The 24260-nt window shown below is 53.3% G+C and overlaps 1 protein-coding gene across 15 annotated transcripts in view; it reads right to left on the bottom strand.

The window, feature by feature from the left end:
* The window catches only part of EHMT1 (euchromatic histone lysine methyltransferase 1), a 115057-nt gene that overhangs the window by 75776 nt on the left and 15021 nt on the right, over positions 1-24260 (bottom strand). Inside the window, exon 1 of one of the 15 annotated variants that reach the window (XM_039859003.1) lies at positions 11575-11667. The exons of 13 other annotated variants lie outside the window; for them this stretch is intronic. The gene's annotated coding sequence lies outside the window, so the exon portion shown is untranslated. Of the gene's footprint in view, positions 1-11574; positions 11668-24260 lie in introns of those variants that run through there. One more of the 15 variants, XM_039859006.1, reaches the window with a different exon arrangement.

Raw genomic sequence — 24260 nt, 5'->3', positions numbered from 1 at the left:
CCTGAGAGCTGCGGGCCCCGGGGACATGCCCAGATGAGGCCACGGCCAAGGCTCCTCTTCTGGCCCTGGCGGTGGGGCGCGACCATGTCCTCGGAACTCGCCCCGCAAAACCCACTAAACTCACAGTCATGTTACAGAGACCCCCCCCCACCGGCCACAAATCACTGCCCGCCGTGCATTTTATCCACGACCCCTGCTTCGGGCACAAATGTCTGGAAGGTTAACACTTTACCTGCTACACACACCTGAAGTTTAAAAGAAATAAGAGTCTTAGCTCAGAAAGAATTTGACCTGAACCTGACTGGAAGAGCACAGCCACAAACGGTGACATAAAACGCCATCCTCAAAGGGTTTCTACCCTGCCACCCGTTTTCTCAGGGGTGTGCGTGCGTGCGTGTGTGCGTGCGTGCCGCCCGTCGCATACTATCTACCTGAGCTGTAAAGATGCTGACAAGCTATTCAGAAAAAGAAAACTCTCTAGTCACCTTTCTCTGTGCTGAGTGCTCACTTGCCAAACTTGCCTTCGTGACTGCGAGGGTGACCTTGCCTTCGCATTTCAGAGCCGGGGGCTGTGGACGGGCCAGCCCTTCTCTGGCAGGGAGTGCACTGCTCACTGGGCTGTCCGCTGACTCCTCTCGCGGCGGCCGCGTCACAGCGGCCGACGGACTCGGCAGACGAGAAGGGCCTTCTCGCCCTCCGAGTGGAGATGTTTTGGTTCGGGCCAGAGTAAGCGCAACGTCACATCCCGACCTGCCCCCGGCCGCATCCTGCTGCAGCCCCACCCGAGAGCTGGGCCAGTGGTGCCTCGTCCCCTGCAGAAGCGCGCCGACGCCGACACCGACGCCGACGCGGGACTTGACAGCAAGCGCCAGCGCTCAGAGCCAGGGCGCGGCTCCGGCCCAGGGGCCTTTGGGGACAAAGCGCGCTCCATCCACCCCCTAATTTTAGACTATTTTCCACACACCAATTTCATAAGCTAACTATCAAAAAGGGGTGGGGAGGGAAAGGGTGAACCTGTCAACAGTGGACGGGTCTCCTTTTCACTCTGTCTTTTTATTTTTCCCTTGGCAGGAAAAGGTGAGTTAGTTCCTAAAAGTGGAAAACAATTAACACACAAAGTAGCCCCAGAATCTCCATTTATGGGACTCTAAAATGCAAAGCAAACTCCCTCTCCGTTTGCCGCGTAGCGCTTAGCTGGCCTCCGCCGAGGAGGGGACCGGAGGTGTGCGACCTCCTCGCGGCCGCCTCACCACGCTCCCGCTGCTACGGTTCCCCAAAGCCGCCAGAGCAGCACACAGCCCAGCACCCCACGTCCCGCGGACTGGGAGGCAGGCTGTGTCCCCTCGCCTTGTACTGACGGGCCACTGGAGCGGCCTGGCCGAGGCTGTGGCGTGAGTGAGCTCTGGGAAGCCTACGGCCAGGACACTGCCTCAGCACGGGCCACCCAGCCACACGCTGTGGGCAGCCCAGGGCACAGAAGGGGCCCACATCGCCTGCGGGGACTGCCAGCAGTGCGAGGGAGCGAGCCTCTGGTGACCCACTCCTGCTGTTCGAGTCTTCCGGCCGAGGCCCCGGGCCCACGGAGCAGAAAGAAGCCATCGCTCTGTGCCCTTGGAGACCCGCTGGCCCCCAGGAGGGGTTGTCAGCGGTCACCGTCTTGGCAGGTAACGCGCGGAGCTCCGGAGCAGGGAGCCGAGTGCAGACAGCCGGGACAGCGATCTTCTCCTGCCTGGGCCTCCTCCGGGGTCAGAGCAAACACAATCCAGATCTGGCGCTCGGCGAACTCAGGGGGCAGCTGGCCCAGCCGGGCGCCGAGGCCTGAGCCACACAGCCTGGTCTCCCGAGAGACAGGCGGGCGCCCTCCCACTCTGGTCCCAGCTCCCCGAGAGCCTGCAGATGGAGATGTGCCATGGACCCAAATCGGCCACGACCAGAACAGGCCAGCCAGATGGACTGGTGAGTGTTGAGCCAGAGTAGGCATCTGTTCCGAGGCCACCGCCCGGGAGTGCGGCCACGCACGGTCTCCTGAGTCGATCTGCCCGTGGTGGAGACGGCACACGTGTGCCTCTCCACCACGAACAAGCCAAGGTCCTACATGTTCGCCCCTCAGGCTCCTGAGTTCGCAAAGAATGACTGCCAGATCTGGTCACTGACCCAGTCAAGGCTGGTGACACCTGCCTTCTATGGGACCTTACACTGCAGCACCTCGGCAGAGGGGTGTCCACGTGACAGTGCAGGGACTGGCATCATTCAGCGCTCGCAGGCACACAAGCCAGGAGGACCCAGAGAGCACAGCCTTCACTGGAATGCATGGACGTGAGCGCCTGCACCCCACCAGAAAGCTGAACGCCTCACTGGCAGACAGGCACAGAGCAGGGACAATGGGGCTACCGGGACGCAGCGGTCAGCGGTGCGACTGCCTCGGGCGCAGGCACGCAGGCCTGGCCACCGCCAGCCCGGCTTGTATCACCGTGACTCGGCACACCACGACTCATCTGACGGAACCAATTCAGTCCCATCGACATCTCGCTCTCACGTCCTCACCGTCAACAAGATTTTACATCATGTAACACGGGGGAGTCACTCGGTGTGACACCATGTGGTTTACCTTAGGTTATCGACACAAAACGTAAAAAGGCTCCATGGCTCACAAGGACGCGGGCCCTGGAGAACCGGTAACAGAAACGCAGAGGCGGGACACGGTTTCCTGAGCGCCCAGGGCGGTGGGTGACAGACATAGCGGAGGAGAGACTGCCGGGGCGATGACCCACCCCCGTGCTGGGTCCCGATGCGGACCAGACAGCCGCACAGTGATATTCTGACCCAACTGGAGGAAATTTTGAAAATGCTTAGGTGGTAGCGAAAAATTTCTGTAAATTTTGCCAGGTATATAAACATCAAAGTTATACAAAAAAAGTCTGCATTTTTTTGAGCTACATACTCAAAGTTCAGGGGTGAGAATTTCATGACACCCATGGTACGCTTTAAGACACCTGAGCAACCAAAAAGAGAAAGAAAGGGACCAAGTGACAAAATCCTGACAACTGTGTGATTGTAAGTTGTCTATTTTTGTATGTGATGGAAATTTAAATTCTTCATGAAATTCTAACGTCAAACTCGAGCTAAAATACAAAAGATGCCTGGTTCAGAGAAAAGGGCCCCCAACACCCCCCAGGCCAGCGCCAGGCAGCCAGCGCCAGGCGGGGGCCAGCGCGAGGCCGCCGCGCCAACTCCACGGCGCGCGCTTCACGGCCGAGCTGCACCGCCGGCCAGCCTGGGACTGGGCTGCCTGACGTGGCCTCACGTTCCTCGTGCCTGGGATGGCCACGACGGTCCAAGCCCCGCTCAGGGGACCGTGAGGAGGCTGCAGGCCTCTTCCCACCGCCCCCGACAGCGGCGGCCGCTTCCTTTTTTAAAAGCCTTGTTAGCACCTCGCTTTTTGAAAAACTTGGTTGTCCCCGGTACCAAAAGGAGGGACGTGGTCCAGAGGCCCAGGCGAGAGGCGCCAACGCCCCCTCCCAGCCTGCCACGGCCGCTGGACGCTCAAACCTCGGGCGTCTCCCAAGGCCGTCCTCTGACCGTGTCCTGGCCGGCCACGCGTCCACTCCCTCATCGGCAGCTCCTCCTCGAGGGCCCAAGGGCCTCACCAAAGCGGACACCACTCACTGCCTGACACATGCGGGGGGCACACGCCAGGTGCAAGTGCGGGGTCGCCCGCCCCCTTCCCAGACACAACTCCCACCCCGAGGGGCGCCCTCGCTGTTTCATGTTGTAAGAACTCCTTCCTAAAGAACAAGGAGGAGCTGGCTGGGAAAAGGCCACGATGGAAGGCCACCAGCACTGGGCAGGGGCGCGCGCCCGAGCTCGGGGCTGCCGGCGGGGGGCCCGCCTGGAGCAGCGCCCTCCGAGCCCCGAGCCCTCCGGGTCCAGCCGACCTTCTCATGGATTCTGCCTGTTCTGCACTTAAACGGAACCAGAATTTCCTGTGAGTCTCAGTAAACGTGCTTTATTTACATTGCGGGGAGAGACCAATTTTAAAAGCTCCCGTGTTAGAGGAGCGAAGGGACAAACGGCCGGGCCGAGCAGACGGAGAGCTGGTCCCGGATGCGGGGCGGCGCCAGCCCGTCACAGTAACCAGCATGAGACGCCACCTCCCGCCCCCCAGGATGGCCATCATCAGAGGGACGGACCACAAGTGTGCATGAGGATGTAGAGAAAGCGAAACCCTTGTGCACTGCTGGCGGGAATACAAAACGATGCGGCTACGGTCCGACAGTTCCTCAGAAAGTGAAATAAAAAACTACCACACGACCCAGCAATTCCATTCCTAGAGACACACTCCAAAGAACGGACAACTGGCACGCACACACATACTTGTGCAACATGATCACCGCGGCACTATGCGAAGCAGTCACAGGATGGGAAAAGCTCGTGTGTTCCTCAACAGATGGACAAATAAACAAGGTGTGGTATATACAGACAATGGAATGTTATTCAGCCACGAAAAGGAATGAAATTCGGACACATCCTACAACATGGATGAACCTTGAAAACATTATGCTAGTAAGCCAGATACAAAATGACAAATCTTACGTAATTCTACTTATATGAGATGGATAGATGGATGGATGATAGATGGATGAATGGTGGATGGGTTAGTGGGAGGGAGGGTGGGAGGGCTGGTGGATGGATGGATGAATAAACGGGTGGACGGATGGGTGGGTAGATGGATAGGTAGGTCAACATTTAGACAAGCAAATTCACGGAGACAGGAAGGGGAAAGGCGAAGTTATTGCTTAATGGGTACAGAGTTTCTACAAGGGGTGATGAAATGATTTAGAAATAGTAATGATGGTTGCACAACATGGTGAATGTACTTAATGCCACCAAAAAGTACTCTTAAGATGATAAAAATGTATGTCTATTTTATCAAAATAAAGAAAAATCGGGGGTGGGAGTGAGAAATGTGCAAACATGACCTTACAGGTGGAATCATGTACATCTTCAATAAAACAGCAAAAGGAGAGATGTATGTACAATAGTGAAAGCAGAAAATAATGTTTAGTAAAAAAAGGGACATAGCATAATAGTGCTAACAGCACGACACCATGTATTTCTTAAAGATATTTGTTAACGTCCTGATGGTGAAAGAATGTCTTCATGTTCAGTGAAAGAATGTCTTCGTAAGGAAAACACACTAACATACTCGGGAGCGATGGGGCACCTGGGAGGCGACTTAATCTCAAATGGCTCACGAAAAATCATTCATCATACTTGCAACTTTTCTATTGTTTGGCAGTATTTCAAAAGAAAAGGAAAAGTTTTGTAAACAGAAAAAATGCAACACACATAGAACAATACTATGTATCTTCGGTGGGTTCAAAGACCCTCTATTAAGCTGAAGGGAGAGCGCGGGGAGGGTCCACATCAAACCGCCTGACAGAAGCTGCAGGCAGAGTACGCAAGGCGGAGGCAGGCAAGGCAGACCCTGCCTGAACAGGGTTTGATTTTCAAAAGAGAAATTCATTATTACCATATAATTTGGGTCTTTAAGGAAAATTGGGAAAAATTTTAAAGTGAAAATTATCCATAAGCCAACTATTTTAACATTTGTGCATAAACTTCCCAACATTTTCAGTGCAAATATAAATGTATAACTAACAGACTATAAACTGGGACGCCACGCATGCTGCTGGTGACCATCTTTCTTTGACTATGGGAGCAAATGAATCCATCTCATCACAGTAGAGGCTGCAGAGACCCCACTGTGAACTGCGCCCCCGCAGACCCCACTGTGGGGACACTCAGGCACTGTCCACGTCTCAGGGCTACGAACAGCCTGGGAGCTGTGTCTTCACTTCACTTACTGCTATGTGTAGTTCTCTGGACATTTCTCTGGGAATAGCTATGAAAGAAGGGACAAAGCCTAAAATTAAAGGCAGCCTCTTTCCCTCTCACAAATGATGTGCCATGTGTCTCGGCAGGGCTCCTAAACTGAGGGGTCTCTCTCCTCCATTTTTAAGCTCAAACCACTTAAAAACTATCTTGGAAGAATGACTGCAGACCCTTTTCACGTCAATTCGTGCCACACCCATTAAGCAGGGCGCCGCCATTCCAGTTCTGAGGGGAAGAACCTCTCCCCCGACCCAGCCCGCACTCTGCAGGGGCGGAGCCCACCGGCCTGAGACTGACACCCAGCCATGCTGCATCACCGTCTCAGGGACCGCGTGTCCTAGACACAGGCAGAACAGTCCTCCCGGCTGCGTCCACACACCTAAGGAGCTGACAACAGAGCTGAACCTGGGCAAAGACATGGACCGTGAAACAGACGCCAAGTCCACCCACTGAATGTCCCACTTCCAGACCAAGGAATTCAGTAGCCACTGAGCTGATCCTCAGTATCATGAGCCATGAGAAAACCATAAGGCACGCGAACCTCCACTGTTTTCCGAACTTCGATGGGCCGGCGAGGTCCAAACCAGGAGCTCAGGATGACGACGCCCAGCACTACACGACGCAACATAAACGAGATCCTCTCTGACCTCCAAGGAGGTGCCACTACCCAAAAGATGCCCAGGTGACATGCCGTTAGCCACAATCTGCCTTCCTCCTATGACAGGGACGGCCAGCCAGCACGCGACGTCAGCCAGGTCCCCGAGCTGTGCAGACACGCTCGCACACTGCTGCCTGGCCTTGCTCGGGCCCCAGGGACGTCCGCTCTCTCTACCGGTTAGGATTCCAGAAGGATGAAAGTCAACTGCTCAGTAGAGAAAAATATCACGACCCCTCGAACAGCACAAATTTTCTACCGAAAACAACAAAAAGCCATTAATTCCACATAGAACACAAAAAGGTTGACATTAGGAAGAAAAAGTTCACTTGGAATTTTTACCTTTTTACGATTTTTAAATGTTTAATAAATCCCAAACCCAGTGACCACTTTAGACGGTTTTCACCGTTTCGACAGCTCCCCGCAGCATAAAAACGGGGGCCGAAGGAACACACAGCAAGCCCTGGGGTCGCCCTTCCGCCCCAGCCTTGGAGTGTAAACATTCCAGCCTAACGAGCCAAACGGCTCCAAAGGCTCGGCGGTCCTCGGGACAGCCAAAACCTAGGAAGGACGAGCGGGGCGAGCGTGTCCCACACACCGGGGCCCTCGCTGTGAGGCTGGGGTCCGAGGGGGACCGGAGGCAGCAGGCAAGAGCCGGATGTCAAACCGATGGCCTGGACAAGGGCCACCGGGACCTGCCAGCGTAGTGGGGACCCCAAATTCCTGGGAGGAATGTACTGACGTCACACACACATCGTGCACAGTCGAAGTCTAGCTCCTCGGGAAAACCAGCTGTTTGAGACAGAACATTGTGGGACGTGCGACGTGGGCGCTACGGAATCTCGGCGGAATCCTTCGGATGAACGTGGCTCCGGGACTCCGATCTGATCCCCGCGGCCTGAGGCGCTGGTTACACACACGGCAAAAACGATGACAACGCAGCACGGCTCTGACCGCACACACGTTCGCGTGGCCCTCACACCGAGGGCTCTGTGAGTCGGCGACGCCCAACTTCTGGCTATCGTCCTCCACGGCGGCTGAGAAACCCTGACAAAGAACAATCTCACGACGGCAAAATGGCACCGATTACAAACAGCGGCGTTTCACGGAGCACGAACAGTGCCATTCTGCCCTTCTCGACGGACCGTTCCTCCCGGTGCCACCAACAGCGCATGTCCCCGGATCCCCACGAGTGCCGGCTTTAAAACACCTGGTACGACAGGTAATTATACTGATGTGTCACAACATGATTCTGTGAAAGAAAACCTACTACTGCCTATGAAAATTCTAAACTTTTTCACTAAATGTATTTATGAGACAAGAAACAGTCCCGTGTAAAAAATAAAAATATAGTACAGGATGAAGGGACACTTCCAATCAGTAGGAAGAGAGAATAGTGAATGAAACAGTCAACGAGACAAGTGGCTAATGGCTGGGGCTAAAAGGTTATCGTAAACATAAATCAATGAGTAAATGATCAAATACAAAACAAAATCATAAAAGCGCTAGGAGAAAATGTGATAATCCTAAAACGAGGACTTCTTAATTCTGAGCATAACATTAAGACCAGGAATCACACAAGCAAAGCTTTACAGATTTAACTACCAAAACGTTTTAAACATTTATGTGGCAAAATAAATAACTTTAAAAGACAAAAAATATATGCAACATGTGCGGCTAAGTACATTAGGTTTAATATTACAAATCAATTTTTAAAAATAGACAACAGGAAAAATGAGCAAAAGAATTGAGCGGGCATTCCCGAACGGCCGGCAGGCACACCCCCACTGGTAAGCGCAGGGCGGAGAGGCACACTCCGCGGCCGTCCCACGAGAGCAGCGTCACCGGGAAACGGAGCGAGCCAAGGACATTACGAGCCTTCGAGAGGTATCAGCAAGTGACTCCAGCAACATGTACAAAGAATGATCCATCCACGACTGAGTGCGAGGTTGGTTTAACATCTGAAAATCAAATAATAATAGACTACAGGACGAAACCCTCAATGATCATTTCAATAGATACAGAAGAGCATTTGACAAAATTCTTCCATGATAAAAACGCTCATCCTGACACAGAACGTCTGTGGCAAACACCTAACACTTTCCCGTGAGATCGAGAACAAGCCGAGCAGGCCCACGTGCCGCCCCTGCGGGCGCCGACCACACCCACGCCGGGGGCTCTGGCCCGTGCAGGGGAGGGACAGTGCGACACAAGAAGAAACGGAAATCCCCTAATCCTCTGCCGACAGCGAGCGCCCCAGCACGTGTGTCCCTTACAGCTTCCACACTCGTGGGCTCGTCACACACTGGCTTTCAAACTACTTGTCCACTCAACTTGAGAGTAAGGGTGGCTGCGGATCGCGTTAGGAAGGGCGGTGGTGTCATGCTGCACGTGCAGGTGGCAGCCACCACAAACGCCCCTGGGGCTGACCCTGAACGAAGCTGTCCCAGCGAGCTTCGCCCCTCATACAGTCACCAGGCTCTATGCCTGCGACGCTTCCCAGAGACTCCGCTGCTGTCCCTTGTCTTAAGCCGAATCACCCCTACAGTTGCTGGTGACAGGAGCAGCCTGTGAACTCATGACCTAACTGCATCCCGCCCCCCAGCCCAATACCAGTCCAAAGCTGATCATCGCAACATGGCCTGGGAGGGCGCTTCCTCGAGCCAGGCCAGGTCGCAAACCATGGCCACTGGAGCCACTTCCTCTACTCCCCGCCAGCTGAGAATGGGTCTGAGACTTCAAGAGATAGAAATAAAAAGAATGTGCATGAGAGACCCCATGTGACTACACACCTAGCTAGCCCTTTACACAAAGAGTGCCACCCCCGCATCTAGCCCACTGATTTTCAAGTCCAAAAACGTCCTGTCAAACACGCAGGACCACATCGGGACCTTCAGGCGTCTTCGAGTCTCCGGTCACTGAACGTGGTCCAGGCCCCGGGGCTGCCTCCTGCTGCGTCATCAGGAGGGAAGCCCCAGAAAAGGGCTTGGATGTGCACGCCTCTGCACCTCAGCATGCAGCACACTGGGTACACGTGTCCTCTGTGACTCTCTGAAGAACGCATCTTAAAGTGACAAGGTATGACACGCAGCCCCCAAAGACCGCACCACGCTAGGCACCACGGGCACTGAGCGGGCCTGGGCCGGGGCCTAGACCATAAAGGCAGAGGGGGGGAAGCGGAGGGGGGGGGAGCTCTACGTGGGGGGAGGAGAGAGACTCTGGGCTGGCTGGCGGCCCTTGAGGGGGGTGCAGCCAGTTCCGTGAAAGGGACATGAGGCGGAAGCCCGGGGGGGGAGGGAAGGGGCCTGGGCTGATGGTGCTGGGTTCGACTCTCGCCACCACGATGTCCTCTGAAGACGCCAGTAAAGGTTCCAGTCCTGGTTCGGGTCTCTGGGCTCCCAGAACTTGCTTCTGAAAACACACTGTGTGAAAAGACTGGGGTGCCCATGGGTGACAGACGCTGGCTGTTGTCACGGCCCTGCCACTGTCCAGAAAACGGCCGCTGCTCTCAGTTCCCATGCTCTCCAGCTCAAGGCTGAGACCCACACCCTGCGAGAAGCAACTGGGTATTTTAGGGCTTGCATCTGTCACCCGTTAGTGGGGACTCCAGGCTCTATTCCAGGACAAAAGAGCCTTCTGCCCTAGATCGGCGGCTTCAACCGCAGTCTCCTGGGGACAAAGGAGGCACCAAGGAGGAGCCTCATACTCGCCAACCCGCCCCGTATGGCCATGGGGCCACCACACACACACACACACACACACACACACACGGTCTATTCTCTCCTGTGGGTGGCGTTGCCAGATTCACGGTAGCACTGTCGCTGTCTGGCCTCTCAACTGACACATACTTTTCACAGTTACTAGCAAGAGAGGAAGAGCCTTAACTTTTTTTGGAGCGAGAAAGACGTTCTCAGCGCACTGAAAAGCACTGGCAATCTTGGCTACAGACTCCCCAGGGCAGAGCCTGGGCCGCGGGCCTCACTGCGAGGTGCCGGGTGTCCAGCTTCTCTGGAGAGGCCCCACGACACCGTGAGGCCGCCGGGCTGCCCAGGAGCCGGGGCCTGGGGTGGGGCCACAGTGACTGGCTGTGACCTGGGGCCAGAGCCCCAAGAGCCACCCCCGCAGCTCACGCTGCACAGTCTCCCCTGACGATAAGGTGGGAGGTAACGTGGGACGGGACAGAGGAGAAGCCTGCGGCCTGGCACCCATCCTGTCTGAACCGCGCCGGCGCAGAGCAGCGGCACAGTGCGCAGGGCGGGGAGCCCCGCGAGGGCACAGCCGCCGTCTGCCGGTCACCAAGGGCTACCCGAGTTACAACTGCTGGCGAGAAGGGCTCTGCACCTCCGAGGACCCACCCACGGGGAGTGAGGCCACGCTCCCCGAAAGGCAACACCCTTTGCTAAGCGCCCTGACTTCAAAGTAGGTCATCGTAAAGCGGCAAAAGGCGGTTCCCCGTAAACACGCAGTCCCTTGTTCTCAGGACACCTCCGAACGGGAGTGGGCACCACCTGGTGGCCGGGAGAGTGCGTGCAGGCTGCGTGCAGAGGGCCACAGGCAGGTTCCAGGGGTGCAGCATCCCGACCCCGACGCAGAGCTTGAGAAACCTGCCCGTGACGCCGCCCGGCCACGCGCCGACACAACGCGGGGACGCGCACGCGCAGCCGGACTTCGTTCAAAACTCCCGTCTGGGCAGAAAGGCTGCGCCTGGTAAAGAGACCCAAGCAGCAGGACGCTTGGAAGCACGTGACACCACACGTGTTTCCAAGCATCCTGCTGGGAACAGGGGTCTCGCGCCCTCGCTCGGTCCCGTGCTACCAGGTCCGCAGCGCACGGTGAAGCACAGGCCCCACCTCGCAGTCCCAGGGCCATCAACACTCTAGAGAAAACAGAAAACCTAAAAACTGTTGGCACTTCTTAAAAAAAAACCAATAAACCCATTATTCTTTAACATAAACATTTTTATGAAAAGTATTTTTCAAAACCAAAAAAAAGAGACAATGACATTCTTTTCTGTTTGCAAATACCTTTTCTGGCTTAACAGTGCTGGATGTTCACACTTCCTGTGTTCAGTCTATGGCAGTGTCACATGTCACACAGGCAGCCTCTAGAAACGTGCTCTATACGCGTGATAGACTGAGAAGGAAAAAGGCGATCACGTTTTGGCATTCGTGTGGAGACCGTCCGACCACGCGGCCCTGGGAAGGGCCTTGGGGACCCCATGCTGCAGTGGCCAGTGCAGAGTCAGGGCTAACTAGGCTTTGCTGCATGGAAGGACAAGGGACTGAGCAGCATGGGCTGGTGCTGAGGAGCGGGTAGGAGCAGGGCAGGGGGGACAGGAGGCGAGGGGCCATCTGCCCCAGCACTACGAGGGCACAAGGGCACGATGCCGCGTTTGGTGCAGTGTGAGCTGAGCTCGGGGCCATCTGCCCTTTAGATTTTTACTGTGTTTTTTTAAGAAGTAATGAGCATTCACCAATCATATGAATTGAACTGCTTACGAACGAAAGTTTCTATTAACTCTCTTTAATTACTACATGTTCACTATAAAAAACTCATTCCCTAGAACATAGCAAGCAAGTACAGGCAGGAAACCCTCACTGCTCCACGGTTTAAACTCTGCAAGGGACCCGCAGCCAAGCACAGCCAAGTGGGGCGGCCCTGGGTCAGGAATGAGCAGTCACACTCGGTGGCTGCCGGCTGCAGTCCAGACTTGCCCCCAGAAGTCCTCAGAATGAAGGGGGCAGCAATCCAAGAGCGGAGCCTGAGACGGTCCCAGGCGGTCCCAGGAGGTCCCCAGTGGGGGAGGGAGAGCTGGGCCAGCACCCAGGGGGGCACCCACCTGCGGCACGGCGGGTGGCGGCAGGCACTGGGAGGTGAGAGGCCCAGGCTGTGGGGTGTCCCTGTGGAAGGAGGTGGTGACCAAGCCCCAAGAACGGGGGCTCCACAGAGAAGGCCCAGGGCCCCTGACGCTGGGGGGCAGGATGCAAGGTCTGACTGGAGGGTGTGTGTGGCAGCAGCAGAGGACAAACACGGACACAGCTTTGCAGGGTTTGGGACAAGAAACCAGAGAAATGGAATGGAAGCTGGTGGAGAAGCAGGATAAAGTAAAAAAAAAGCTTTTTGGCGATGGTGGCGGGGGTCGTCGAACAGTTTGTATGCCAGCCGGAGATGTCTAGAGGCAAACCAGTGAATGGGGGCACTGTGGAGGTGTGGGACTGGGGGGAAGGAGAGGGGAGTGGGGGGGGGGGAAGGGAAGGGAAGATGGGGTGTGTGGGGGGGGGGCAGAGGAGAAGGTTTAGGCCGCGAGCACGGAAAGGCGGCCACCTTAGGTGGGGCCTGGGCCACGCCTGTGCGCAGGGCAGGGGCCAGGGCTGGCTCGGAGGGGGCTTCTCTGAGGCCCAAAGACAGGAAGCAAGGTCCTAGGGGAAGTGAGCTCAGAGGCGGCAGCGTTGCAGGTGTGACAGGAAACATGGGTGAAGGACACAGGACTCACATCCTTGGGCCTGGCTCCAGTCACCTTGTCCTTTGCTCTGATTCCCACAGCCTCTCAACTAGTCCCCAGTCCCTGGGGCCCCGTGGCAGGACCATTGCCTGCTCAGACCTAGCTCAGGCGACAGCCTCAGCTAAGCCGGGGGCCTGCTGCTCCCCGGCCCTCAGCACTGACCCCCGCGCCTCCCACCGCAGGGCCGATGCACTGATTTTTCTTCCTCTTCTGAGTCTTCAATCCAAAGTCACTTTCACATAAGGAACAACAAACAGGGTAGATAAACTGAACTTTTGTCAAAACTAAAAACTTTTGTGCTTCAAAGGACACTGTTAAAAAAGTGAAAAGTCAACCCACAAAATGGGGGAAAAAATATCTTCTCGTGTTCGTGTCATGAAAAATATTGGCATTATTCATAATGTCAGGGAGCGGAAATAACCCACACGTCCGTCATCTGAGGACTGAAGGGAGCGTGCCGCCGTGCCGTGGGCTAGGACTCGACCGTAAAAAGGGATGAGGCGCTGGTGCCCAGGAAAACCGAACAAGACCTGAGAACCATGAAAACAGAAAGAGGAGGGAAAGAAACCAGTCACGAAGGGCCACACGCTGTGTGATCCCATTCACACAAAGAGCCAGGAATCCGCAATTCTGCAGAGACAGAGTAAGAAGGGCGGCCACCAGGGCTGCGGACGGGACGGGACGGGGCGTCGCCGCTGGTGACGAGAGGCTCTCTGGGACGATGAAAATGTTCGGGACTGTTTGTGCTATTCGATGACATACCCAAGTTTCCAGATGAGTAATTCCAGTATACAACAGGTAACCAATACAATGGATGGGCGGATGGAGGATGGATGGGCGATGGATGGCGATAACGTCGTCGTGCGTGTGTGTGTGTGTGTAATGAGTGGAGTGGGTGGGGGTGAGGCGGCCAGGTGGTGGTGGTAGGTGAGGCTGGGTGGAGGGAGGGAAGGAGAGTCTTCTTCAGGAAGGAGCCTGGAAGTCTCATCCACCATGTTCCTCGGAGTGGACAGCTGGCACTCACTGCCATCCCCGCTGCCTCCTGCTTGGCTGCAACCCCCACCGGCCCCACCTCTTCTCCAAGGCAGGAAAGAAGAAATGTGTTCTTCAGAAGTCTACGGAGTAAACACGAGCTCTCCACAGCTCTCTGTCTTTAAAAACAAGCCTGTGAATGAAAATGTGTCCGAGGAAACGGATCCACGAGGTTCACGTGCCACCTGCTGCAGTTCTGAAGAGTGTTCGACTCCGCGGGTGGCCCGGATGGACAGGTGCTTCTCTGGGCTCTGTGAGACCCACCAGGCACCATGTATTCTGCATAAGACGCGTCCCTACAAGCTTCCAGATGCCAAAAAGGCCGAAGCATTGTGATAACAGCGTTAACGGCTTACCTTTCCTCCCTTAGGTCTCTAAAAAGATAAACTGCTTGACTGAATATATTTTTAATTTTAAAAACTCTCTGAAATGTTTACTTCGCTTAAACTTTCTCACTTTGGTCATGCTGTTCTTTCTCTCTTAATGCCACAATCTACGGACGAGTCATCCTGCTTCAAGCGGAAGACAGAAATCTTCTAACGCTAAAAGGGAGCCCCTGTCTCTAAAACTCTTAGTGTGAAAAGCCGAGGGCTGCGGGAGCTGAGGCCTCCCCTGCCTGCCTTCCCCGCCTGCCCAGCCCCGGGCCCCCCTCAGGCCGCGCGGTCTGTACCTGCAGCAGTCGCCCCGGTCTCCCCTGCCCACAGAGGGACCCCTCCCAAGGGGGAGGCGGCCAGAGCCCGGGGTGGGGCACAGGGCACCCCTCTACGAGGCCCAGGAAAGGTCTCCTCTGAAAGCGTTCTTTTCAAACCAGAAAGGATGGAAACGGACACTGTTACAGCTGAGCGGCTGACGCCAAGCAGCAGCGACACCGTGCCACAGGTGCTCGAGCGTGCTCCACCCCGGGCCAGACGGCCCCCTCAGAACCACCGCCAACCGCCACAGCCAGCCACTGCCCAGGGCCCCATCCACGGGCAGACACAAAGGAGCCGTCCCCATTGTTCCCTCTTCCTCAGCGGCTGAGTGGAGTTTCCACCCGCCCCCAGCAGGAAAGCTGTTCCAGGACCTGTGGCCTGTGACCCCAAACCCACAGTGCTCACCAGGTCCCCAAGGCTTACACACTGGCCGGGTTCCCTAGGGCATCGCCTTGAAAACCCAAGGGGAAGCTCTGAGCCTTGAGTCTCTGACCACGCCCACCAGAACACCCCGCAACCCGGACGGCCCGGTGCGCAAGGCACAGCCTTGGCCCAGCAGCTCCTGGGGGGCGGACGGCGCCAGCAGCACATTCAGCGCTGGGCGGACAGAGGGCACCGCAGTGACACAGCCAGCTCCTCCAGCACCAGGCCGGTCCCCAGCCCCGCGCGCTCTCACCCATGTGCCCCTAGCCGCGCTCCCCATCACCAGAGGCCCCCACTGGGGCGGGAGGAGGAAGCAAGGACGCTTCCTTGCTCAGCAAGAGCTCAGAAAAGACACTGCATTGTCATCAGCCTAACTGGAAAGGTCATGAGCTGCTTCCTGCCAACAGGGACCAAGCCATACCTGGTTTTCAGTACAGCAGCTTTGGGACCACCCCCCACTCCCAGGAGAGTGCACTAGCAGGTGGCAAGGCATCAAAGCAGGGTGCTGGGTGGTGAGGGTGGGGTAGGGGAGGAGGAGGGGGCCATCAGCACAACAGAGCCCCCATGTCCCAGGCCCGGTCCCAGACGAAGGCGCCCACGCAGACGGGGCTGACCAAGGGACGACAACACGGCATGCCACGTGCCCGCGGGGACTCTGGCACCTTCTTCTGCCTGGTGCAGCTGCCTACTGCGGCCACCATGCCCCACACAGAGCCACAGGAGCCGGGCCCACTCGGCCCTTCCTCAGTGGTGCCAACCAGGCGGGAATGGCAGGAGCCCGGGACAGGGACCTCTCCCGAGCCGCAGACCACAGTGCACCTGCAACCTTCAGAGTCACAAACGTTTGAAAAGAATTCACATTTTCTCTGAAAGAAAGCCCAACACATTTGTCTTCATCCTAAAAACGGAGAAGGGTCCTTCTGCAGAAAGCGTCAGCAACTTCCACACAAACGGCGCGCCCCTTAGGGCCTCCTGGGGCCAGCTTTGTTCAAAAGATACTGGTCAACAAAAACCTAGGAAAAGAGTCTGAGGTCACGTCTAAGAGAACAGGAGTCACATCACCAGCCCTGTCATTAGGAGCGCACCTAGGCCCATGTGACAGTCACAGAGAAGCAAAGCAAGAGCCGCATCTGGCCTAGTGTAAGCACGCATAGGGTGGGAGGGCTCGGCCCAGACGTTAGCCCACGTGTGGCCTCCCCAAACATCTGTATCCACCCGGAAACGCCCCCTGAAGGGGAGAGACCCTTTTATAGCTGTGCCAGCCCTCCAACCAAGACCAAGCTGGAGCTCTTAATACAAAACATTAAATATTTGAAGTTCTTTTAAAGGAGGCAATATTTTAAACGTAGCATCTCAAGGTTTCATGCAAACTGCAAAAGAAAGACACAAATGTCATTTCCTGTTTTTAAAGTTCCATGAAAGTCAATAACATTAACCTGTCTATGTAAATGCTCTTCTGCGACTCACCCCGCGACTCTGTCCTTCTGGCTGATGCTGGTCTTGGGCCTGCAGACCGTGGCTGGACCCGAGAGCCGGCAGCGGGAGGGGCCAAGCCAAAGCCCAGGGACGGCAAGCGAGAAAACGCGCGACAAGATGCTCCCCTTTCAGTCCCTGAGTTCCCCGGAGCCCAGAGCAAACGACGGACCCACCGACCTCAGACGCCGGGCTAGAAGTCTGAACGTACGAAACACAGTGTCCACAGATCCCCAGCCAGTTCCCAGCTGGCCCGCCACGCACAGAGAACAGCCCGCCTCGGCTCCCTCTCCCCAAAGGCACAAAGCACAGAAACGGCAGCCAAAGAAAGATGAACTCAGATGCTGATCAAAACTTATGGGATTTCACTCGTTATTAAGAAAATGCATTTAAAGCAACAAAGATAATACCATTTTCCACCTATCGGGTCGGCAAAACACTTTAAAGTCTGTTAACGTGAGAGTATGGATAAACAGGCAATTCTCAACTGTTGGTGTAATAAAATTAATGAAACCTCCTTGCGGGCAACTTGGCAATATTTATAAAACTTTAAAACATACACACCCTTGGAAGAGCACTTCTTCAGTTTACTTTGATACACTTGCAAAAGTTCTCCAATTCCTACGCAAGACGTTCCCGCAAACTTTCCTAGGCACGGCGCTTTGGTTTCCCAGCACACACCAAATGCAAGGGGTGAGGGCGCCCTCAAGAACAGAGTGCCATCCATATTCACAGCTGTGCTGGTGAGCTGGGCAGAGCCCTCCAGGTGGGCGGGCAGGGAGCACGGGCCTCTGATCGGCTGAGCACAGCCAGGAGGCCCCAGGCCCAGGGTGCAGTGAGCCCCAGTGTGTCTGCGAGGACACCAGGCCCCTGGACAGGGGGCACGGGGGCCGTCGTGAAGCAGGGAGGAGGCGAGTGCAGACCTCGGCGACAGCCCGCTGGCTGGCAGGGGATGTTCTCTAATGGCAGGGCCCACGGCGTCCTCTGCCGATGCTGCCGGCCACTGTGACGAGTGGCCACAGCGCAGGCACAGAGGTCAGCCGAGGGCTTGGCACCCCTCGGCCCGCCAAGCAGCCCACACGTCCCGAACCTGGAGCCCAGGTGAGGGTCGCTCATAGCAAGGACACGCAGCACAGGGGGCAGGACAGGGCCCAGGGCACTTCCGAACCTGGAGGCGAGGCCCAGGAGGAGGGCTGTGCAGACAAGACCGAGAGGGCTCGGGTGTACCGGGACTCTGACGACTGACCATCCCTGTCTGCTTGCGTCACTGGGCCAAATGCTGTTGAGAGGTCTAGCGAGGCAGCGGCTGAGGGCCACCGATGGGGTCAGCAATACCTAGTCAGTGGTGTCCTGCTCTCAACCGGCTGAGAGGGCGGGCTGGTAGGTCCCAGAAACAGCAAAGGCGGGGTGAAGCCCAGGTGATCAGGATTGGCTTCGCAGAAGGGTCAAGAGGCATGTGAGCACAAGCGCCCCACAGTTTCAAAGCCACGACGGCAGCACGAATGTTCAAGCCAAAAGCAGGGGGCCACTGGACACCCAGCTCCCCTGCAAGCTCCGCGGGGCCGGCCTGCTCCCCTACTGCTGACCACCCTTCCGAAGCCCTCACCCCTCACCCAGAGTGGGAGATCCCTCCAGCTTGCCATTCGGTCCCCTTACTCTTTAGCCCTCTTTCCGGAGGGTGACCCCCTCCCCCCAAGATCACAGGACTGGCATTCCAGATGGTCCCCCAGTAGCACCCCCGGAGATGTCCTTCAGGAGGGCAGCGTGGGCCACAGGTGCTTCTACAGTGCTCCAACAGGCACACCAGCAAAGCAGAGGTAGGGGTCATTCACGTTACTAAAGTTTGCTTAGCCCAACACGGATCCGAAATATTGTCATTTCAACATGTGACCAACAGAAAATAATTAAAACCAAAAGAGAAATACCAACTACCTCAAGTCTCTGACATCCGGTGTGCGCCTCACACTTACAGCACACCTGCTCGTGTGGACACGTCTCAAGTGTTCGAATGCCACACGGGCCATGGCCAGCTTGCTGGAGATGGCGGCCACTGTTGCTCCGATCTGCACGTGGGCAGCAGCCAGCCAGCCTCAGTTTGAGAGTCCATTTGGAATGTGAGCAGCAGACACCAGCGGCCCTGGGCTACAGCAGGTGGACAGACAGGAGGCCTTCCTTCAACCACCCCCAGGGGTTAGCGCTCCTCCTCGCTGCTTCCAGAACACTTTCTCTTTTAACAGCAACTACCAAGTGGTGTGACCACATGCCGTTCCCAGAACTAGACACAAGGACCTCCATAAAGACCAGGCACCACGTTCATTCTCACCTGATCCCAGCTCGGAGGCTGACAACAGAAGACATTAAATATTCGCTATAAAAACAAAGGAACGGAGGAATGAATAAATGGTCCCTATCTTCACTTGGAAGTCAGTTAATTTCAAAAGGATTCACCTTGCGCCACTGTCTCCCACTCAAAACAAAAAAAAAAAACAAAACCGTAAGCCATTTCCAGCGCTCTCTCCTTTTACATCAAGTTATACAACATTTACAGAGCACCTGAAATGTGCCAGGTGTTTGGGGGAAACTAATAAAAGCTAAAGCCCTACCTTCAGAGAGTGTATAGCCGGGCCACTGAGACGACAGTAATGTAATGACAAAGAAATCTGGCTGTGGACCACGAAGTCGGAGACCCGGCCGGGAGCAGGGCACGCGGCAGGCCTGGGGACATATCTCCATGAGCACGCGCTTGGGTTTCTAAATACACGTAAAAGTCACCGAAATCCCAATCTCAGCGCCCACACGGTCAGTGCACACGACCCGGGCTCGCGTGCCCACGTGCGGTCTGCGGTCGCGTCCGTGCTGTGACGCAGAGCTCGGCCATGCCAGGCGAAGGCACCCCACACGGTCACGAGGCTAGGCTGTCACCGGTGCACACCCGGAAAGTTACAGCAAGAATGGGACAGTGGACTCTGGATGCTGAAAGCCGTGCTTTCCGTCCACGATTACTGTCATTGACCCAGACGGCAGGCTCCGTGTTCAGGACTGACCCTTCTGCGAGAGTGAAAGACAAAAGACGTCGACCTTACAGACGGGGCACTCAGCATGGAGTTCACGACTGACGGGAAAGCGACATCAGAAAAGTCAGAAAAGTCCAAGAAGCTCCACGAACTCCAAACAAGGAGAACTCTAAGAGACCCCACCTAGACACAGCATGATCCAACGGTTAAAAGCCAGAGCCAGAGACTCTCGAATGCAGCAAGAGAAACCCTCAGCGAGATTGACAGCTGAGTCTCATCAGAAACCACGGCGGCAGAGGCAGCAGGATGACACGCAGAAAGCATTAGCAGAAAAAGACTGTCCACCAAGCATTCCACACACACCAAAGTTTCCTCACAAATGAAGGAGAAATTGAAACATTCCAAGATAAACGAAAAGAAACAACTTGTCCCAGCAGACCTACCCACCAAGAAATACTAAGGAGGTCCTTCAGACTCCATGAAAGGACACCAGACTGTAACTCAAATGCATATAAATAAAGAGCGCCAGAAAAGGCAATCACACCCGTGAATACAGTAAGTCCATGAAAGGCAGTATACATGTATTTTTAGTTATAACTTTTCTTTTCCTGTATGATTTAAAAGACAGCTGCGTGAGGCAGTAACCGGAAGCCTGCGTGGATGATCATACAACGCAGACGTAACCTGCGTGAAAATAACAGCAGGGAGGTCAAAAAAAAACAACGGAGATACAAAGGAGCAATTTTTTTTGCAAACTATTTTAATAAAACTGATATTAATCCAAATGAGATTGTTATAAGTTAAATATTAAATAGTAACCCTCAGGGAATCCATTAAAAAATAGAGTCAATAAGGAAATTAAAATGACACACTAGAAAAACATCTGTAACTCAAAGAAAGTAATGGAGAAACAAAGAGACAAAAAGACTGAAGACACAGCAAACAAATACCAAACAATGTAGACCCTACCTTTTCAGTAACTACATCAAACGCACATGGATTAATATTCCAGTTAAAAAGCTGAGACTGACTGAATTGGGTAGGGAAAATATGACCCAACTGTATGCTGTCTGCTACAGACACACTTAGATCGAAAGACAGAGAGCTTAAGTGTAAAAGGCCAGGAAAAGATACACAATGAACAGAGAAACCATCAGAGAACTTGAGTGGCTGTCCTGCTATCACAACAAACACGAACTATCTCTAGAAACAGAGAGGGGCAGTTCATAACGATAAAAGGGTCAAAACAAAAGTAGAAATAACTATAAATATACACAAAACTAACAACAGACCATCAAAATGCGTGAAGCGAAAACAGACAAAGCCGAAAGAAAAGAAACCCCCACAATGACAGCCGGAGAGTCCACAACCCTCCTGCCGGTGACTGACACAGTAACTGACAGGGACGCCCGCTCCGCAGGCCAGCCGCACCCGGCGCGCCCGGCACACCCGGTGACACGGCACACATCCTGTCCAGGGGCTTACCAACCCTCTCCAAGAGGGCACGATCTGTGCCACTAAAACATCACCTAACAGTCGACGCCACACCACTCTGAACGCGTCCGGTCCCAGCTGATCTCGGAAGCTGAGCAGGGCCGGGCCTGGTGAGTACTTGGATAGGAGACCACCTAAGAAGACTGGGTGCTGTAGGCGTAAAAAATAAAAAAATAAGGGATTCTAATGTGTGAGGTCGACCAAGGGTTGCCTCGCCTAAAAATTAAAAAAAATAAAAAATCACCCAACGAACGCAAACAAACTGAAATTAAACCACGTATGTCCTACAACCACGATGAAATTATACTAAAAATCAACAAGACAAGGAAATCTAGGAAATACCTAAACGTTTAGAAATTAAACAATACACTTCTAAAAAAACCCATGGGTCAAAAATTACAAGGGAAAACAAAATATTTTGAACTGAAAAAAGTATGAAAACACATTTCAAAATTGATAGAGCACCACAAACCGCGTGAACTAAAACGGCAGAAATTCGTCGTCTCACAGTATGGAAACCTGAAGTCCCGCATCTAGGCGCCAGCTGGGCCCTCCTCGCTCTAGGGGGTCCAGGAGAGCCGCCTTCCTGCCACTGTACCTCTGCCTTTCGCCAGCAACCCTGTGCCTTCCCCGGCACGTGGACACACCCCTCCGGCCACAGGGCCGCCCTCCACCAATGTCTGTGCCCCACCTTCCCTCTGGGCCCGTCGGCACCCACAGGCATTCTCCTCTCTCATGCTGACACCAACCGGATTCAACCAGGGGCCCACCTACCCAAGTACAACCCCATGTGAACTCACCACAATGACCCTATTTCCAAACGAGGCCACATTCTGAGGTGGTGGAGGTTAGGACTCCAACATATCTTTTTGGGAGACACAATTCAGCCCATAACCCGGCTAGAGAAGAGCTTTAGGCAAATGTATCGCTTTAAATTCTTGCTTCGGAAAAGGAGAGCTCCGACCAGGACCCTAAGCGTCCGCCTGAAGAAACCAGAAAATAAGCAAACTAAACTCAAAGCAAGCAGAAGACAGGAAATACAGAGTCGAGTGAAAATACATGAAATAGAGAATTTAAAAAAAATAACGAGGAAAAATACAAAATCATTACTTCTTTGAAACTTCAACATAACTCACGAACCTTTGGCTGGACTGACCAAGAGAAAGAAGACTCACATTAGTAAAACCAGGAATGGAAGATAAATATTACTACCACCCTCTGAAAAAATCAAGATGATTATAAGAGAATACCCATAAGCAACTGTATGCCAACAAAGATCCCTAGAGGGATTGAACGAATTCCTAAAAAGACACAAACACCAAAAATGACTCAAGAATAAATACAAAAGCTGAACACCCATAACGAAAGATTAAATAATCAAATAATTTGCAACAAAGAAAAGCCCAGAACCAAATGGCTTCACAGGTGAACCCTACCAGACATTTCCAGATCACCAATCCTTTACCAACACTTTCACAAAAGAGGAGACACTTTCTAACTCATTCTGCACAAAGACATCACAAAAAAAAACTTATAGACCCATGTATACCTTACGAATACAGATGTAAAAATCCTCAACAAAATACTAGCAAACCAAACACAGCAAGATGTGAAAGGGTTGGATACCGTGACAAATGGATTTACTGCAGAAATGCAGAGTTGATTCAACATATGAAAAACAATGTAATATACTATACCGATTAAGAACAAAACCACAAAATCGTATGATCATCTTAACAGATACAAGAAAAGCATTTAACAAAATCCAATACTCCTTTCTGATCAAAACACTCAACGAAGTAGGAGTAGAAAGGAACTTCGTGCACCTGATAAAAGGCATCTGCGAAAACCCGAGGCTAACATACTTAATGGTGTAAGGCTGAAAACATTCCCCTGAAAACACGAATGGGCAGCGGCGGGGTGGGGGTGGGGGTGGGGGCCTTTCACCACCTCCACTCAACAATTGACTGGAGGTTCTATTTAGAGCAATTAGTCAAGAAAAAGAAATAAAAGGTATGCAGATTTGAAAGGAAGATGTAACACCAGCTCTATTCCCAGATGACATGATCCAGTACATAGGTAATCCAAAGGAATCCAGGAAAAAACTATTAGGGCTAATACACAACTTCGGCAAGGGTGCATGACACAAGATCGATGTGCAAAAATCAACTGTATTTCTACTTACTAGCAACGAACAACCTAAACATGAAATTAAGAAAACGATTCCATTACAAAAGCATCAAAAAGAATACTTAGAGATATATCTGACAAAAGAAGTGCAAGATTTGTACATGAAAACGGTTAAAAGGACTCAAAGACTTAAATAACTGAACACGTCGTGTATTCACGCACTAGACTTAACACTAAGATGGCAACGCCCGTAAGTGACTTACACATTCAGCACGATCTTTCGAAACCCACATGGCTTTCTTGCAGACACTGACAACTTGATCCTAACATTCCTAAGGAAATGAGCCGAAAAAAATGAGCCGAAAAAATGAGCCTAAAAAATCTTTAAAAAGAACAAAGTTGGAGGACTCACACTTTCCCATTGTTTTTTGTTACTTATTACATGCTTATAATAACGAAGAAAAGATGGCATGGGATACGGAGAAACGTAACAGACCAATGGAGAAGACTTGAGAATCCAGAAATAAAAACTCACATTTATGGTCGACTCATTTTCAACAAGGATACCAATACAGATCAAGGGGAAAAGAACAGTCTTTTCAATAAGTGGTGTTGGGCTAACTGGAAAGCCACATGTCAAAGAATAAAGGTGTACTCCTACCTCACAGTATATACGGAAATTACCTCAAAATAAAGACCTAAATGTTATAAAACCCTTAGAAGAAAACCCAAACTTCGTGACTTGGATTAGGCGATTAAATAGGACACCAAAGCACATGCAACCAAAGGAAAAAAATAGAAAAACTGGATTTCATCAAAACTTTTGTGCTTCCAAAGATATCAAAGAAAAATTAGAAAGCAAAAAGACAGCTTCCTACGAGGGGAAAAAATATTTGCAAACCATATACCTAACGAGACCTGAACCCAGAACACAGGCGTGCCTCGAAGAC

Source organism: Pteropus medius, unplaced genomic scaffold (genome assembly GCF_902729225.1).
Source record: "Pteropus medius unplaced genomic scaffold, Ma_sr-lr_union100, whole genome shotgun sequence".
NCBI lineage: Eukaryota > Metazoa > Chordata > Mammalia > Chiroptera > Pteropodidae > Pteropus > Pteropus medius.
This window is presented reverse-complemented; position numbering and strand designations above follow the sequence as displayed.